This window comes from Myodes glareolus, chromosome X, assembly GCF_982192425.1.
Source record: "Myodes glareolus chromosome X, mMyoGla1.1, whole genome shotgun sequence".
NCBI lineage: Eukaryota > Metazoa > Chordata > Mammalia > Rodentia > Cricetidae > Myodes > Myodes glareolus.
The window spans coordinates 84,277,329-84,297,155 of NC_142053.1; positions in this window are offsets into that span (position 1 = coordinate 84,277,329).

Here is a 19,827-nt window from a genome sequence, read left to right on the forward strand (position 1 = left end):
TTGCCCTTTCATTTTTACCCCACTTAATAATTCTTGTCAATTATTCTTCATTCCCCCTTAATGCCACCTACATTCTATCTTTCTTCCCTTGAAAGTCCTCCCCTCTGGCCCCTTCCTAGTTCCCTGACCTCAAAATGTGTTACACTTTAGATACACATATCTAAAGAGTCACAGCTAGTGTCCACAAACAATAGACAATGAGTAGGCTAGGTATGGGTTACCTCAGAGTGATTATTTCTAGCTCCATATGTTTACTTGTAAATCTCCTAAGTTTAGTTTTCTTGATCAATGAATAATAATGTGAACTTAAGTCCTTTTATTTCTTAGCCTTTCTATACATATAGATATCCATTTAATTGTTCCAATATCATTTACTAAAAAATATTATCCTTTCCCCACTTTAATCCTTTTTATCTCTGTGAAAAACCATTTTCCATATATATGAAAATCTATTTCTAGACTTTCTATTTTATTCTATTAAATAGCTATTTTTCTGTGTGTGCACCAGTACTGTGCTGGCTGTGTTACTGCAACTTTAGAGGAAAATGTGATCAGGTGACATTAGCTAATGTCTTTGTTCTTTCTTACAGTTCTTTTAACTATTCCATATCCACTTCTACATGAATTTTAGATTTAGCATGCCAATTCCACTTCAGCCTGCGGGGAATTTGATTGGGGTTGCATTTGAATCTATAGATAAATTTAGGGAGATCTGACATATTCACAATATTGAGTCTTCTGCCCTATGTACAAGATATATTTCCCCAATCATTTGAATCTTCTTCAATTTCTTCTAGTAATGTTCTGTAGCTTTCATTTTAGAGGTTTGTCACCTTGCATTAGATTTATCCATAAGATTTTTGATTAGCTATTAGATTAGTTGCCACAAATATTTTATTGCTATTGTAAATATTATTGTTTTCTTAATCTCAATTATTGACTTCTCATTGCTCATGTACAGAACTACAATTCATTTTTGTATATTAATCTTATACTTTGCAGAATACTTTCTGAAAATTCCTTCAGATTTTTTTTACACAGATGATCATATCAATACATCAAGACAGTTTTACTTCTTCATTTTCAATCTGGAGCCCATTATTTAATGTTCATGCCTTATTGCAGTAGCTCGAGTATCCAAAATAATATTGAGTATTAGCGTGAAAGTGGACAGACGGTAGTCTTTCTGTTCCTAATGTCTTACTAACAGGCATCATATTGGCTGTAGTATTTTTCTAGCTCCTTTTCATGTTAAGGAATTTTCCTGCTATTTTAATGCTGCTGTTGGTAATTTATATCATAAATAAGTGTTGAATTTCATCATTTGTTATTCCATTCATTTGTTATTTTTTTTCATTTTTGTTTGATTTTTAAGATAATCCTCCCTGTATTTTTGGACTAAATTCTGTCTTGTTGTGAGACATCACTGATCTTTTTAAAATTGTTATTAATTCTTTGATAATTTCAAACATTATATTCTTTCCCTGCCCCCATCAGCATTAACAAGGCCCATGTAAGCAAGTTCAGGCAAGAACAAATACTACCATGGGGGCAGAAGGTGGGCAAGAAATATCACCTTTACCTAAGGAGCTATTGCTATTGGTAACTGGTAGCTGCTAGGGAGGTGGGGGCAGGAGGAAGGGAGGGAGGGTTCCTATTTTTTGTATTTTTATCTATTGTTAGACTCAGTTTGCTGAAAATGTATTCAGGAAAAAATCGAATTTAAGAAGTGCAAGAAAGTGTGGCACATCTACACATTAGAGTACTACTCAGCGGTAAAAAACAATCACATCTTGAATTTTGCATGCGAATGGATGGAAATAGAAAACACTATCCTGAGTGACATAACCCAGACCCCAAAATACGAATATGGTATGGACTCACTCATTAGTGGATTCTAGTCATAAGCAAAGGACGTTGAGCCTATCGTTCGCGATCCTAGAAAAGCTAATACGGTGAACCCAAAGAAAAACATATATAGATCCTCTTGGAGGGGTGGAGTGAGGGGAAGGGGAGAGGGGAAGAGAGAAGGGAGAAGGGAGAAGGGGAGGGTTGGGGAGAGCTTGGGGGAGTGGGGTGGTTGAGATGGAAAAAGGACAGATATGGGAGCAGGGAAGAAGATATCTTAATTAAGGGAACCATTTTGGGGTTGGCAAGAGGCTTGGCTCTAGAGGGATTCTCAGGTGTCCACAGGGATGTCCCCAGCTAGGATCCTGGGCAGTGGAGGAGAGGGTACCTGAACTGGCCTTGTCCCGTAGTCAGACTGATGACTATCTTAAATATCACCATAGAACAGATGAAGATAGAGACAGAGACCCACATCGGAGCACTGGACTGAGCTCCCAAGGTCCAGTTGAAGAGGAGAAGAAGGGAGAAGATGAGCAAGGAAGTCAGGACAGCAAGGGGTTGGTCCACCCACTGAGACAGTGTGCCTGATCTAATGGGAGCTCACCAAAGCCAGCTGTACTGGGACTGAATGAGCATGGGATCAAAGTGGACCCTCTGAATGTGGCTGACAATTGGAGCAGACTGAGAAGCCTATGATAGTGGCACTGGGATTTGTCTCTACTTTATGTACTGGCTTTTTGGGATCCTAGTCTATTTGGATGCTCACCTTCCTAGACCTGGATGGAGGAGGGAGGGCCTTGGACTTCCCACAGGGCAGGATACCCTGCCCTCTCTTAGGACTGGAAGGGAAGGAGAATAGGGGGAGGGGGAGCAGGAGGGAAATGGGAAGAGGGGAGGAAGCGGAAATTTTGAATGGTATCATTTATAAAGCAATAAAAAATAAAAGAATTAAAATAAAAAAGTGCTGGACTCAGGAAAATTTTAGTATTTAGATAAAACTTTGGAAATGCTACATTATTTACAGTTCTCTGTTAGAGTTAGTAGAAAACTCATGTAATTTCACTCTTACTTTTTAAAATATAATTTATTACTGAAGCTGGACATGGTGGTGCATACCTTTAATCCCAGCACTCAGAAGGCAGAGACAAGTAGATATCTGTGAGTTTGAGGCCTTAGCAGGTTCCAGGCCAGCCAGGACTACATGTAGGCCCTATTTAAAAATAGAATTGATTACTGAAACTGTTTGGGGCCTAAGTATTTTCTTTGTGATAAGGATTTTCAGCTAAGAATTCAATTTTACTATTTAATCTAATGTCATCCAGATTATCTACTATTTCTTATGTGGCGTTTACTAGTTTGTTTCTTTCAAAGAATTTATTCATGGGCCTGGGAATAAGGCTCAGTCAGTAAAAGGTTTGCTGTGCAAGAATGAGGTGAATTTGGATCTCCAGCAAAATCGAATTGTGGCAGTAACCCCAGTGCTGGGAACGCAAGATTGGTGGATCCTTGCTTGCCGGCCAGCCTAGTCAAACGGGGACACTCTGGGTTAAAGAGAGGCTCCATTTAAACCTAAGATGGAGGATAACTAAGGAAGACACCCAATGTTAACCTCCTGCCCACAAGCACAAGTACATACAGGCATGCATATTTTCATGTACATGTGCACATACAGCATGTACACATAGAAACAAACACACACACATATGTTCACACATACATGTGTGCATCAAAAAAAAGGCAAGAATTTCTCCAGGCTGAGGATGTTGCTCACTGGTAGAATGATTGTCCAGCATATGTGTTACCCCAGCACTGGCACACAAAAAAGCACTTGCCCATTTTGTCTGAATTATCAAATTTCTAGATATTTTGTTATTATAATATTTTGTGTTATTTAATATTTTGTCAAGTTTGTAATGATGGTTTGTCTCTCTCCCTTATCTTTCTATTCGGTTTCTGATACTGAGTATTGAGCCTAGTATCTCGTGTGTACTATGTAGAGACTCCATCACTGAACGATGTTCCCTGTCTCATCTTTCAGATTTATTTTCTTTTTTAAAATCTTTATGTCTGTGGTATGTATGTGCTTGTGATAGTGTGTGATTGTGTGGACAGGCACATGACATGATGTGCGTGTGAAGGTCAAAGGACAGACACCCTTGGGTGTTGGTCCTCACCTTCCACCTTGTTTGAGACAGTTTCTTGATTGTCACTGGTTTCTACTCTGACCTTCATTATTATTTATTTATCATTTCCTTTGTTCTGCATTTTTTATTAAATTTGATCTTTTATTAGTTTTTCTTTTGTTTGATTTTTTTTTTAGTCAGTCTCGCTGTGTAGCCCATGTTGATCTAGAACTCAATTATGTAAACCAATCTGGCCTCAAATTTACAAAAATCTTCTTAGCCTCCTTAGTGCTGGGGCGATAGATATAAAACACCATTCCCGGCCTTTCTTCGAGTTTCTTAAAGGCAAGTTGAGATCACTGATGTTAGATCTTGAGTGTTTGTCTATTATAGATGTTTTAGTTTTTATAAAATATCCCTCTCTTGCTGTTTTAATTGCACACTATTAATTCTGACGTGTTATATTTTCATCTGCTCTCCAATCATACATTATCCTGATTATTCCTTCAGTTTCTTCTTTGACTCACAAATTACTTAGAAGAATATTATTCTGTTTTCAAATATTTGAAGAATTTCTAGATATCTTTATATTATTGATTTCTGATTTAATTATTTTGTATATGCTTTGTAAAACTTGGGAGCTTTTTTATTTTCTTTAAATTTCTTTTATTGATTTAACTATGGTTTGCTGTGACAAATGTTCTATGCATGCTTGAAAAGAATGACTATACTTCCATTAAATGGAACATACCAAAAAAGTTCTGGGCCACTATAGAAAAATGCTTTAGACTAGGTAATTCATAAACATATCACTCAGGTTTTTGGAGTTTGGAAAGTGTAAGTAATTGAGATATCTTTCTAAGAGATAATATCATTTATGTGATCTCACATGGTGGAAAGATAAAGGTTCCCTGGAGTCTTTTTTGGGCACTGATACCATGCATGTAATTGGACCCTTTGTGACTTAATCAGATTCCGAATGTCCCCTTTTATTACTCTCACATTATGAATTAAGTTTCAATATAGTTTGGGGAGAACACAAATCAGACAATAGCAACATTATTGTTCAAATCCAGATTCTTTGATTGTTGAAGTTGTTCTATCAGATGTTAAAGAAAGTGGAACTTGATTCACCGGTCACAGTCCATGCACAGTATTGCCCAGTTAGTATCCCAGTCTTTTAGAGGCTGAGGCAAAAGGATTTTGAGACTAACCTGGACTACACGGTGAATTTCAGCTGAGCCAGAGACTCTATATCAAAAAAACCCTAAATTTTCAATAAGAATCATAAGTCTATTTCATCTTCCATCTTTATTTCCCTATATTCCACTTCCTCATTCTTTAGTTGTTTGGTTTTGATTTGAATTAGGGTATCCTAGCCTAGTCTGGTACTGAAAGTGGTGTCTTCCTGTCAGAATCAAATGCTTGAGCCACCATTTCCAGTTTGTATATTTATTTTTCTTTGCAGTCTTATCATTCTTTTTCATATGTTTTGATTCTTTTACTAAATGTATAACATTTAGAAATGTTATTTGTATTTGTCCTGATAAGTTGGAACTTTGATCATTTTAAAATGACTTTCTTTATTGCTAATAATAACCTTTAGTCTGAAATCTACTGTGCTTGATATTAATAGTCATTCTAGATTCATTTTGACAAATTACCACTGTATTTTCCCTATATTTTTGCTTTTAACCCAGTTCCATTTTTATATTTCAAGTGTATTTCTTTTAGGCAGAAAATATAGTTGGGTCTTGTTTTGTCCTGTTTGACAATCTCTGCTTTTTCTTTAGAGTGTTGAGGTCATGTTCATTTAATATAATTTTAGATATGCCTAGATTTAAATTTATTACACTGCTGTTTGTTTTATATTTGTTAATTCTTAGTTTTTCTCTCTTATTCCTCCTTTTCTGTCTTCTTTGGAATGTTCTGAGAATCTCTTCTTTCATTTTGTGTTCTTTTTTGCATTATTAATCATAACTCTTTATTTTGATATGGTAAAATATATGGTAAAATGTTCGGTCCCCCAAACATCAAAGTACAATAAATATATGTTAAAACATAATCTTATTTCTGTAAATTTGACACCTTAGGTGCAACAAGTCAATTCCTTGACAAAAATTCATTAATATTTACTAAAATTATAGCATGAATAGTTCAATAAAAGATTTCCAGACTTAGATGGTTTCACCCACGAATTCCACTAAATATTTAAGAAAGAAATAAAATCAACATTCTATTTTTTATTGAAAAGTTTCATGCATTATCATCTGATCACATGTTTGTTTGATTTGTTGTTGTCGTTGTTGTTTGAGACAGGATCTCCCAATGTAGCCGTGGCTATTCTGGAACTCACTATGTAGACAGACTGACCTTTGATTCACAGAGATCTGCCTGCCTCTGCCTAAGTAAGGAATTAAAGGAGCATAGCAGGATTCCCAGCACCATACCCTACATGGAAAAAAAGCTACAGATTGATAGCCTTTATGAACACAAAATGTGAAAAAAAAACCAGCATGTTTGTATACTTTCTCAAACTCAAATTCAATTAAGAAGGAGAGCGAGAGTAATAGGTTCAATGAATAGAGAAAAAAATATCATTAGGGGACAGACCTACAAAGTAATTATTTAGAGCGGAGGGGGAAAGTTGACAATGGGATGCCTGGAGCAGAGAAAAGTGAGGGTGGAAGTTTGCAGTATTAGTAAGTTCAGTAGAATGACTTGTGTTAGTGACGTAAATAAAGCAGAGAACAAGATGGTAGAGGAAAGGAAGTAAAACATGAGAACAATAATATATGTTATTTTAGCATGATAGTATAATATATTTAGCAATATATTTTAGCATTAAACTAAATCAGCAAGAATTAGGACAAGAATATTAGCATCCAGAGTGAGAGTGCTCCAAACATCAGAGAATACGAATGAATGATCCGGGATGAGTGGCTGCCTGTGTTGAGGACAGATGGCGGGGATAACATGGGATTCCAGGCCAGGGTAACTGGGGAGTGGAATATATTTAGAAGCCACAACCAGTAAGACAACTCCTCTTTCTCTCCAACCTGTGATGTGAAAGATGTAGGAGAGAAGATAGCATCACTTAGAAGGGTTTTAAGGAAAACAGAGGCAGTTCAGTAATGTATGATCTCAGCTAAGCATGAAGGCATGTACAGAGAAGAACTGGTGAATACAGGGGACATTAGTAATGAGTGATCAGTAATTCTGGGGATTGAGTGGGAGAATGTCAACAGTTGTGGAGAAGAGAGGGGTGAAGCCATGAAAGAGCTATCTATATTAAGCTATCCAAGTATACTCAAAGATGAGGGGCTACTTTAGGGTAACTGGTATAAACAAATAAAATCGATGATGAATTTATTCATTATAAGAATCAGGAGAGAGACAGACAAACAGAACCACACAGAGAGATAATCTTCATAAAGAACTGTCTTGTAAACCAGATGTGGTAGCTCATGCCTGTAAGCCTAGCACTCGGGGCACTGAGTAGGAGGATTTGTATGAATTGAGACTAGTCTAGGCTACCATAATTGATAAATTCAGAATTCTTAGGGAAAGGAGCTTGGAAGAGAGGTTCACAAACATTTTAAAATCTGTGAACACAGATGGAAATGTGGTGTGGGAAGTCCTTCTGTATAAGGGTTGCTTTTATTGATTAATGACTAAAGAAGCTGTTTCTGCCAGTGGCTTAGTAGAATAGAGCTAGACAGAGAAAACTAAACTGAATGCTGGGAGAAAGAAGGCAGAGTGAAGAGACACTATGGAACCACCAGAGGAAAAAGACATAAGCCCCCAACCAGAACCTTGCCAATAGGCCACAAGCCTCATGGTAAAATATAAAATAATTAAAATAGGTTAATTCTAGATGTAAGAGCTAGCTAGGAATATGCTTAAGTAATTGGCCAAACAGTGTTGTAAATAATATAGTTTCTGTGTGATTATTTCAGGTCTAAGTGGCCGAGAATGAACAAGCAGCTTCCTACTACAGAAATGTCTGTCTTTGGGCAGTCAAAGAGGAAACATGAGTAGGATGAACCTATGTGGACACAGCCTACAGTGGTGGTTCATAGTTGAAATTTCTTGCCTTCCTGGGAAATTTCAGCTCTGCTTTACAGCAAGCCTATTAAGGATAAAATTCTTTCAGTCAGGGGCTGATGTACTGGATCAGTGGGTAAAGGCCTTTGTCCCCAAGACTCAAGTATGCATCACACATATACACTCAAGCTCTGTCTCTCTCTCCCCTCTCTCCCTCCCTCCCTCCCTCCCTCCCTCCCTCCTTCTCTCTCTCTCTCTCTCTCTATCTATCTCTCTCTCTCTCTCTCTCTCTTTCTCTCTCTGTCACACATACACACACACACACAAACACACTTTTAATTTCTTACTTCAAGTCTACTAATTAGGTGCTTTCGTTACACCTGCAACACCTAGATTTCTCTTTGGCTAAGTAATTATGGACTTACAGCCTAGCCAAATCAGCACATCAAAAAATTCATCACAGTTGAGACTTGTTATTTTTATCTAATCTGTTATTTTCTGCTTTGTAATTGGTAGAGGGAAGAGCATTTACATATAATGTGCTTACTGATGAGTTTAAATCTAGCATACTGTTAATTGTTTCTCTCTCTCTCTCTCTCTCTCTCTCTCTCACACACACACACACACACACACACACACACTCACACAGGTTTTATGTAGTTCAGGCCAGCCTCCAGCTCCCCATGAAAGTAAAAATGACCTGAATTCCAGATCCTCCTTCTTCTACCTTCTGAGTCCTAGGATTACAAGCATGCACCACCACACTTGGTTTTTATATGGGTACTAGGGGTAGAATTCAGAGTTTCACACTGAGCCTTATCTACAGCACCTGATTAAGATTTTAAGATACAAGTATACCTCTTTTGGTAGTGTATTAGTCACGATTCCTTGGGACAATGGGGCTGGAACCCAGGGCCTTACACACACTAGATAGAACTGTTGAAGAGTGTATATTTTGTTTTCTGGAAACAAGGTCTCTCTGTGTAGCTCTGACTGTTCTGGAACTCACTGTGCAGAGGAGGCTGGCCTTGAACTCACAGAGCTCTGTCTGCCTCTGCAGTCAGAGTGCTGGGTGTTAAAGGCATGCGCCACTATGCCTGCCTGATAGAACTTTGAAAGGGTATAATTTATTTTCCTTCTTTTGACCTTTGGGTTTTACCATTCATTTCACCTTTAATTGTGTTATAAACCTAATGATACCCCGTGATTATTTTTGTCTAGCACTCTTCAATTATCATTTAAAATAGAATTAGATAATAAGAAAAGGGCCTTACAAAGTTATCCCTTATGCTTATCCCTTTCAGTGCTATTCATTCCCTTGGGTACATTCCATCTGTTTCATTCCATATTTCCACTTGGGATCATTTTCCTGTTCCTGAAGGGCTTCGTTTTATATGTCTTCTAGTGCAGGACTGCTGGTGGTGAATGCTCTTGACTTTTATGTGTCTAAAAAGCTAGCATTTCATCTTCGTTTGTGAACAACCTATCCATCGGACAAAGATCTCTACAATGACTGTTCTTGTTCTCTTTTAGTCTTTGAAAGGCACTGTTCCACTGTCCTCTGTCTTACACTTTTACAGCAAGAACTCTCTCATTCTTTGTTCCTTTGAATGTATTGTGTCTTTTTTCCTCTGGCCGCTATTCACAGTCTCCTCGGCACTTACATGTTTATTTTTCCCTCTAGCTGCATTTAGTATTTTCTCTTTATCAATGATTTGAGCAATTTGATTATGTTGCGCTTTGGCTTGGTTTTATATTTCATGAGGTTCTTTGAGCTTTTTGAATCAGTAGGTTGGAATTTTTGTCTAATTTTGAAAATTTTAGCAATTATTCCTTCAAATACGTGTTTGCACTCCCACTCCCTCAGAAACTCCAGTTGTGTGTGTATTGAATTGCTTGAAATTGTCCCCCTGCTCACTCATATTCTTTGTATTTTTAAAAATCATTTTTTCTGTATGTGTTTCACTGCGAATAATTTCTGCTGTGCCTCCTTCATGTTTATTAATTGCTTTCTGCAATGTCTCATTTGATATTAATCCCATTCAGTGTATTTTTCATCTCACACCTTATAGTTTCCATCTCCAGAAGTTCAATTAGGGTCTTTTTGTATCCTTTATGTCTCTAGTTAATCCTCTGAACATATGCAACACAACTTTCTAACAAACTTTTTCCTGCAGCCTATGCTAATTTAGCATCTGTGTCAGTTATGATGTTATCAGTGGTTTGAGGTTTGGGCCAGATGTTTCTAGGTCCATGGCTTTTTATCCAAATAACTGAAAATAGGGGTGTACAACAAAAGTAAAATAATTTTATTCAGAGGAAAATGCAGGTTATAGGGAGAAAAATTGTCAAGACTGACAGTGTACCACATGAGTGTACTCAAATCATAGATTATTATTCACGGCTTTCTTTTGGGGGTTCAAGAGAAGTAGGAGTACTTACTAAGGGGTGTAATTTGCATGGTTCTGTTTTGATTGATGGATTAAATCATATAATCATTTTTCTGCGGTGCATGTCCCTTCCCACAATGCATCTGATTTCAATCACATATGTGTACCTAATTATGAATAGGTACAAGAGGCAAATAGGAGCTTCTCCCTGAAAGGTTTCTAGGGGACAGTTTGCATTACTGCACATGCACCCAGAACTAATTCAGGCCAAATGGATCTTTCCATTCTTCATACCTGGACACATTGTGGATGTATTTGAATTGAAACTGTCTAAATTTGGTTATTACCAATAACAATAATATGTTGTTCAAGGATGGAAGTATGTGTATCCCAGTAAAGGCTGGGGGCTAAATGGGGAGCTGAAATTACTAGGTGCATTGTATAGTGAGGGGTATGAGTGAATAGTACATGCAGGTGAAGGAATTAGATTGTCAAGTGCATCATTATAAGAGTTGGATGAGCATAACCCAAATCCAAATGGGGACTCCTAGGATACCTAACTGTCTCTTATGCTTGCCTTCCTCACCTGAGTGGCTTCCATTGATGCAATATTCTTGCTGTGTTTCCCTACTTGTTTGCATGTGTAGTAGCCTATGATATGATGCCAAATAATGTGAACTTCACCTTGTGCTGTGGGATACAATGTTTTTGCGTTGCTTTAAGCCTTAAAACTAGCTGTGGGATACAATTATATTACTTAGGAAAAAAGTGTTTGACTCTTTGAAGTCTTTTAAGATTTGTTATGTGAATCTGGAGTACTATTCGATCTAGAGGTAATTATTTCCCATTGCCGAGACAAGACCTTCTTGAATACTCTGATCAATGTTTTGTGAATTATTAGTTATTCCATTCTGGCTGGTGGGAACAAGTAATGGTCCTGGTCCCATGTGACTCTTGGATTACATTTAATGGCTTTTTCCTGCCTTGAAGTATTTTTCTTGACGTGTGTGTTAATCAGAGCTTTGTTGACTGCTGGAGTCTCTGCAGATTTCCAGGGTAACTTTGTTCTGCTTTCTCCTCCTCTGGTAGTGGCCTGTGACTTCCAGTTACTTAAGTGCACCTGGACGATCAGCTCCATCTTCTCCACTTACAGAGTCTGCTGGTATTCATGTGACTTCCTTCTCCTTGTGTTCTGACCTGAAAAATCTCTGATGACAGTAACTAGGCAAGCATTGAGTTCGCCTCATTTGCTTCTCATTTCTCAGGAGTCATTGTTTTTTGTTGCTTGATAGATGTATCTCAAAAACAATACATTGAATATTTCTGGATTTTTAAAGGGAGTTGTTTCAAATAGAAGTATACATTTGATACTAGTTACTTCATCTAGGATGGAAACAAATATTACCATATTTAATAATTTATATGAATATATCGAGGTATAAATTTTACTCTAGATAATTTACCTATTAAAACTATACAAATTAGGGCCTAGGGTGATGGCTTAGTCAGCAAAGTGCTTACCACACCTACCTATGGATCTGAGTTGGATCTCCAACACCCACATTAAAAAGCCAAGCACAGTGACACATCCTTGTAATCACAATGTTAGGGAGTCTTAGATAGGAGGACTTATTTGTCAGTCCATCCAGCTCTAGGTTCAATAAGAAAGCATGTCTTAAGAAATAAGGTGGAGAGGAACTGGTGAATTTATCTAGTATTGACAACTGACCTACATACACAAACATACACACAAACAAATATGTACACACACAAATACATATGCACACACCCACAAATGCATACAAAACAATATGTAAATACACAAACATATACACAAGTAAGTATGCACACACAAATATATACACACAAATACATATGTACACAAAAATATGCACACATACAAATACATTCAAGCAAATAAGTACACACACATTAAGTGTACAAATCAAGACTAGGATTGTAGCTTACTGATGGACCACTTGCCTTCTGTACTTGAGGCATAGGTTCAATTCCTCTCATAATCCAAAACAAAATCTGCAAAACTAAAGAGTTTCTAGCATAGTTACAGAGTTTTGCAGTCATTGCCATAATCAAATTTAGAATATTCTTATTACTCCCAGAAATAAATTCTCTATCTAAGAAACATTACTTATTTTATATTTTTTCAGTCCCAAGCAACTATGTGACTGTATGTTTGTGTGACTGTGTGACTGTGCGTGCATGTGTGTGTGTGCGTGTGGTGTGCGTGTGCGTGTGTGTGTGTGTGTGTGACTGTGTTTGGGGTTTTTGCATTTCAGGGTGGTCTTTAAATTAATATGTAGCCAAAGATGACTTTGAACTTGTGCTTTTTTGTCTATACCTCCTCAGTGCTGGGAAGATGGACCATCGTCACATCCAGTTTATAAGATTCTAGATATAGAATCCAGGTCTCATGCGTGCTAGGCAAGTGCTCTACCAACTGAGGTACATCCCAGATCCAGACAATTATTAATTTACTTTCTGTTTTTTATATATGCATCTATATTGGCCATATCATATAATTGAGCTCATAAAATATGCAGCTTTTTATGACTGACATTTTTCACATAACAGTTTTTCAAAATTCATCTGCATTATAGCATCTATCAGTGATTCATTATTGTTGTACTGCAAAGCAATGTTTGATTGAATGGTTATTTAACACTATTTGTTCATTTGTCAGTTGATGAATATTATGCTGTTTCCATTTTGGGGCCATTATCAATAATGCTGCTACGAATATCTATGTATATTTTTTGTGCAGCCAAATATCGTCATTTCTCTTGCAAATATACCTAGGAATGTAATTATTGGCTTATATGGTAACTCTGTCTTAATCTTTGAAATTATGTTATTCAAATTTAATGCACATAATTATAAGAAAAGCACTATCATCCCTATTTCTCCCATAATTTGTCTAGGGTAAATAATTTGTTCTAAGGCACACTATCAAAAACCAATAGGATTTAAAACTGTATTTTCTTGAGCAGTAGTCACTGTAATAAACTATTGTTGAGATGAAAGATAGGTACAATTGCATTAAAAAACCATCTGGCAATATATGTACAAAATGTTAAATGTGCATACTTATGAGCCATATTTTCATAACTAGAAAATTGTCTAACACAAATATTATGACTTCTACCAAAATACATGTATTACAATGTTCCACATAGATTCATTATAAGAAAATCATTTCTGGTATGTGAATGATCAGCAGTATGGGATTTTACATCAATATGGTGAAATACTAGACAGCCACTAAAAATACTATAATCACTCAACATGGTGGCACATGATTATAACCCCAATTCTTTGAAGAGATCTCAAAACAACAAAATAAAGAATGAAAGAGATGCACAACAATAGAGGTAATGTTCGATAAATAATAGGGAAAAAGAGATCCTAATCTTAGAGAAAATCATTTATGTTTATACATGTACAAGAATTATTTAATACAAGAAAAATAATACTTGTACTTGAAAAAATATTTGAGTGCTTTTTGGCTTTATACTTCCTTGTGTCCCTTAGCCATTTGGTATGTTCTTGTATGGCAGCTACAAATTACTTTAAAATACCAGGTATTCAGAATACAAATTCAGCATATTTTCTCATCTATTATAATTATTTTCCACCTTTGTAAGTACTACCAAGATCCAGCATACTTTTTTACAACTAACGAGCACTAAAAGTATTCTGAAATATAAAGAAGTGTTCCCTTTAAGAAAAGGCTAATTGGCACCCCAAAGCAGGTTATAAAAAAGGTTGAGAAATTCGTCTTAGAAAAGAAACTCATTCAATTGTAATACAAAATTGATAAGAGAGGGATTAGAATAAGTTAGAAGTGAGAAGTCTCGTTGCCAGAGCAACCTCTTCCTTATTGGAAGAAATGCCTCACCGGAGAGAAGCTGCCAATGTAGGCCCTGCAACTTCCATTTTCTTTGTTTACATTCAGCTTTGATCAGCAGGCAAAGTGCAAGAAAGCCAGAAGCAGTTCTGAGAATCAGTTCAGTTTCAAAACTGCAGAAATGGGCTTGCTGTTTCTTTGAAGATGGAGACAGGGTACAGGAGACCAGCAGGCAACAACATGGAGAAGAGGGAGCTTCTGGTACGTACGGCACAATGAAGAAAGGAGATAGCCAAAAGTCCAAAGCTCAAGCTTCATAAGGATAGAGATTTCCACTAGCTGGAGAGTCAGTATCGAATCTTGGTATCAGGCATAGTGATAGTATTTGCATAGTGGTTATAATCGTTGAAATATGAGTAGATATTTCTGAATTCAAGGGGTTTCATCTGTTTTAAAGAACAGTGAAGTCCAGAGCTAAAGAAGCATGCATGTTGTAGTTCCTCTGTAAACCCAGAGAGAGGGAAACTATGTAGGATCTAGGGTTGTGAGCTGATAGAATAGGAATGGTGTTCAAACCAGAAAGTTCCATGAGACTTCCATGAGAGTAGGGGTCATCTCTTGCTTCTACATATCTACTATGTATGAAAATTCCTGACACAGTGTTCTGCCCCACCTCCATAGGCTCATATATTTATTTGAATAGTTGATCTTCAGAGTACTGTTTGGGGGAAGTTGTGGAATCTTTAGGAAGTGGGTCTTTGCTAAAGGAAGTATATCACTGGGCATGAGCCTTATGGCTTTATTATCTCACCCAGATTCTCATTTGCTTTTTGCTTTCTGACCTCCTGGGGTGAGGAACTTTGGATGACTATTCAGGAAGCCTAATGTCCCTGTTATTAGGTAACTTTTCATCCTTCTGGGGTCTTAGATATAGTTGAAGACTAAATAGTTACAGTTTTCTTTAGTTATGATAAAAGGTAAATTAGGTGCAAAACATTGGACTCACAAAGATAAGATAGATAATAGAATATTGTCTCTAATTTTGCCAAATACAAATAGACTGAATATTTTACTATAACTCTTACTTGATAACTGTTTTTATTATATATAATCTTATTATGTTAAAGTTAAAACCTACTTTTTAATTAGACAAAAATGTGGAAATTCTGTGGAATAATTGTGTTGTACACTATAAAGATTTGTTACTCAAATTTCTTTAATAAAATGCTGATTGACCAGTAGCCAGGCAGGAAGTATAGGCAGGGTGACGAAAGTAAGGATGATGGGAAGGAGAAGGGTCAAGTCAGGAGTCACCAGCCAGATGCAGAGGGAGTAGGAGATGAACTGCCTTGTTAATAAAGGTACAACCACATGGCAGGGCATAATTACAGAATGTGTGTTAACTTAAAATGTAAGTGCTAGTTAGTAATAACCCTGAGCTATTTGCTGAGCTTTTATAAGTAATATTAAGCCTCTGTGTCAGTTATATGTGACTGGGTGGTAGAGACAAGAAATTTCCATTTACATATGCAGCCTCTTACTTCTGCTACCACCGCTGAAAGCCATTCCCTCTACCATTCCTTCTCTGCTGTGCTGGACTGTATCCTCAAACTACAAAGCAAAACTAATCCTTCCTTAAATTGCTTCTTGTCAGGAATGTGGTCAAAGAAATAACAATTAACTAATCTCAATACTAATGTACTGCATAAATATGTGCTAACTGGATTGAAGGCTAGCTCTTAAAACTAGGAAATATCTCAAACACACCATACCATGCCCCAGTACAGCAGGTTAACTTCAGCCAGGAGTGGGAAGAAACTCTTAATATGTGTGTTCTCAGACATGGCAGGAGTTGGATGGGGCCATGAACTTGAAGGCTAGAGAACTTCAGCTTTATCAAATGGTCCAGTGTCTGGCATACAGTGTTGGCAGCTACAAAGTCTGTTTTATTTTATTTTATTTTTATTTTATCATTTGTTGAGACACATTCTCTGGCTAGTCTAGAACTTCCTGTGTAGACCAGGAAAGCTTCAGACTCACAGAGATTTGCCTGCCTCTGCCTCCCAAGTGCTGGGATTAAAGACATCACCATGCTGGGCACCAAAATCTCTTTTAATCAGATCTCAGTTAACGTATTACCTCCTTTTAGAGAAGTAATGGAGACTGAATTGAGGCCCTAATTTGTACTAGGCAAGGATTCTAGTTCATTTTCTATTGTAGCTAAAATGGCCCTCTGTGCCAATTATGATATTCTCTTTTGCATTCCTGTTTTGCTTTCTTTTTTTAATATATATATATATATATATATATATATATATATATATATAATGTATACAATATTCTGTCTGTGTGTCAGAAGAGGGCACCAGACCTCATTACAGATTGTTGTGAGCCACCATATGGTTGCCGGGAATTGAACTCAGGACCTTTGGAAGAGCAGGCAATGCCCTCAACCACTGAGCCATCTCTCCAGCCCCCCTGTTTTGCTTTCTTAACTATCTGAAATACCATCTTGTTTTGTCTAGGACTCAGTGTGTGTGTGCTACCACTAGGCTAACAAGATTCATGAATACAGGGACTTTGTCTCATTCATTGCTATATTTTTGGCACCAAATGCAAGTGCTTAGTACATCTAGGTGCTCAATGGGTATCTGCTGAAATATAAGCTGGAGAAATCAGTCAAATACAAGAACCTTTTCTACTTTTTCTCAGAAGAGATAATGATGTTGTTTTGCAAAGTCTGGTAAGTATGCTTGATTTTTACTCTCAGCACGCAAAAATCATCTTTGCTATATAGAACAGAAATAAGCCTTCCCTTTACTCTGCAGGAAGTAGTATATCTTCCTTCCAAGGCTTTTTGCTATACAAAGACATCCTTGAGAGGAAAGTCCACAAAGTTGTGTTCCCAAAGTTGTGCAGACACCGTGAAGAGCGACTATCTGATCGTTCTAACAGCCACTCAGGTTTGTGAATCACAAATCTCAGAAGACATGGCTATGTAGACAGAGCTACCTTTGCCCACAAGTGTAGCTTGTTAGGTGCTAACTAAAGTTTTGCCTAATTGTCCTATAAATTTTGGTTTGGCCCTTTTCTTGAAGCCATTGTGTCCAAGGTCATGCTATGCCCATTGCCCTGAAAACCAGCCCAGGGGTACCATGAGCACTCGGTGAAAAGTCTTCTTGAAGTTAAAAAGTACCTAGAAAAAGAGCACATAGTAATGAGGCCATGGCTTAAGCACTTGTTAAGCAAGCACCTGTTAACTAATTGAGTATCCGATGTCCCAGCACTGTATTAGGTACTGGCAGAATTAGGATTTAGTCATCCAACAAACATTTTTTGGAGTAGCAATTATATGCCAGATAGAAATAATAGTCAACTTTTTTGATTTTTTTTTGTAAATGGGTCCCACTACGTAGTTCAGCCTGGCCTGAAGCTCATAATTCTCTTATTTCGGCCCCCTGAGTGCAAGGATTATAAATATGCACTGATATGCTCACCCATGCAGCAAACTTTTAAAAATAAGATAATTTGCCTCAAGAAGATTAATAAAGATGTCTGTGTAAAAAATAGTTGTGTGCTGGTATGATAAATGCTGTATCTGAAATAATCAGGCATGACTGACACTGAAAAGAAAATAAGCAAATCTGCTCAAAAGAGTGTAAGTGAAGACAGCACAGAGCCAGGAGGTTCAAACACAGATATTACTGTGATCCTCATTAAAGGGATGTGAAGTGATAGCCTTGAAGCCGATGTGGGTTTTCCACATAGGCAGGAGATTCCAATCAAAAGGAAGAACATGGACAAAAGCATGTAAATCCATAATCAAATGGTGTGGTTGGGAAAATTCAAGTCTTGTGGAGGGTGTGATAGGAAAAGAAACATGAAAATGTGACATTTAAAGGTAGATCTTACTGGGCCTTATTGGCTACACTGAGAAAGCTGAGTGTGCCATTGAATGGCAAACCATGAATTGCAAAGCTAGAGAATCAGAAATAAATGAAGTTGTATAGTGAAAGCAAACCACATGAAAGGCATGTGAAAATAAACAAAGCAGTGAAGATATGTTCAGAGGACTGTGAGCAGCTTGATTTGGCCAGAATGTTGTACATGGATGCTGATGAAATAATGATAGTTAGGCTAGGCTTGGTGTGGGACATTCCTGTTCTCTCAGCACTTGTGAGCCTGAATCAGGACTATCACAAGTACAAAGCAAGCTTGGGCTACATAGTACATTCAAGGCCAGTCTGTTTTTAAAAACCAAGAGCTGCTGGGTAGTGGTAGCACACGCCTTTAATACTAGCACTTGGAAGGTGGAGGCAAGTGGATTTCTATGAGTTTGAGGCCAGCCTGATCTACAGAGTGATTTCCAGAAAAGCCAGAGCTATTACACAGAGAACCCTGTCTCAAAAATCCAAAAACAAATAAACCAGAAAGAGTTGGGGATATAGTTTAAAGACAGAGTACAAGCTCAACATGCCCATGTTCCCAAGTTTAATTCCCAACACACACACATACAGAGGGAGAGGGAAGGGAGAGAGACAGAGACAGAGATATGGAGACAGAGATAAAGCAAAAAAGTAAATGGTAAGAAGGCAGTGTATAAATTTAATAACATGAATTGAAACAATCCTGCTACCATTTGATTCTTATTCATCCTACATAGTTGCTGTTTGGTATTAGAAATATTTGAGAGTTCTTTTGCTTTAAATTCGTCATATGTAAAATGATGATGATTTCAACCACCACCCCCACCAAACCATTTATCATATTAAGATCAATTAAAATGTTCCTAGAATCATCAAATAGAACATAAGTGTTAACAACTATAATTATTTTGCACCATGGACTTTTGGGGGTGAGGTTTTTTTTTTTTTTTTACTGGAAACTAGGAGATTTTTCATGACCTTTGAAAGCAGGGTGTGTTACAAGGAGGGCCTCTTTGTTCTTTCTGGCCACCCAGCTAGCTTAGCCTCTAAAATAACCACACAGAAACTGTATTCATTAAAACACTGCTTGGCCATTAGCTCTAACTTTTTATTGGCTAACTCTTACATATTAGTTTAACCCATTCCTATCAATCTGTGTATCACCACAAGGTGGTGGCCTACCAGAAAAGTTTTAACACATCTACCTCCAGCAACAGATCCATGACATCTCCCTGACTCCACTTTTTTCTTCCCAGAATTCAGTTTTGTCTTCTCTGCCTACCTAAGTTCTGCTCTATTTGGCACAAAGCAGTTTCTTTATTCATTAACCAATGAAAGCAACACATGAACAAAAGAACCTCCTATACCATTTTCCCTTTTCTATTTAAACAAAAAGGAAGACTTTAATGTTAACATAATAAATTTACACATAACAAAACAGGTATTAAGCAAGGATTACAGTTACAATATTTATATCTACTTTATCTTTTGTCATAACTAAGGAAAGCTATATTATTACTATTTATTCTTCAACTCCATCAAAGACTCCAGAAGGATATAATATTACCTAAGGTAACAGGAAGTGCATTGAAAACAACTTCCAAAACTCTAGAATTGACAGAGACATC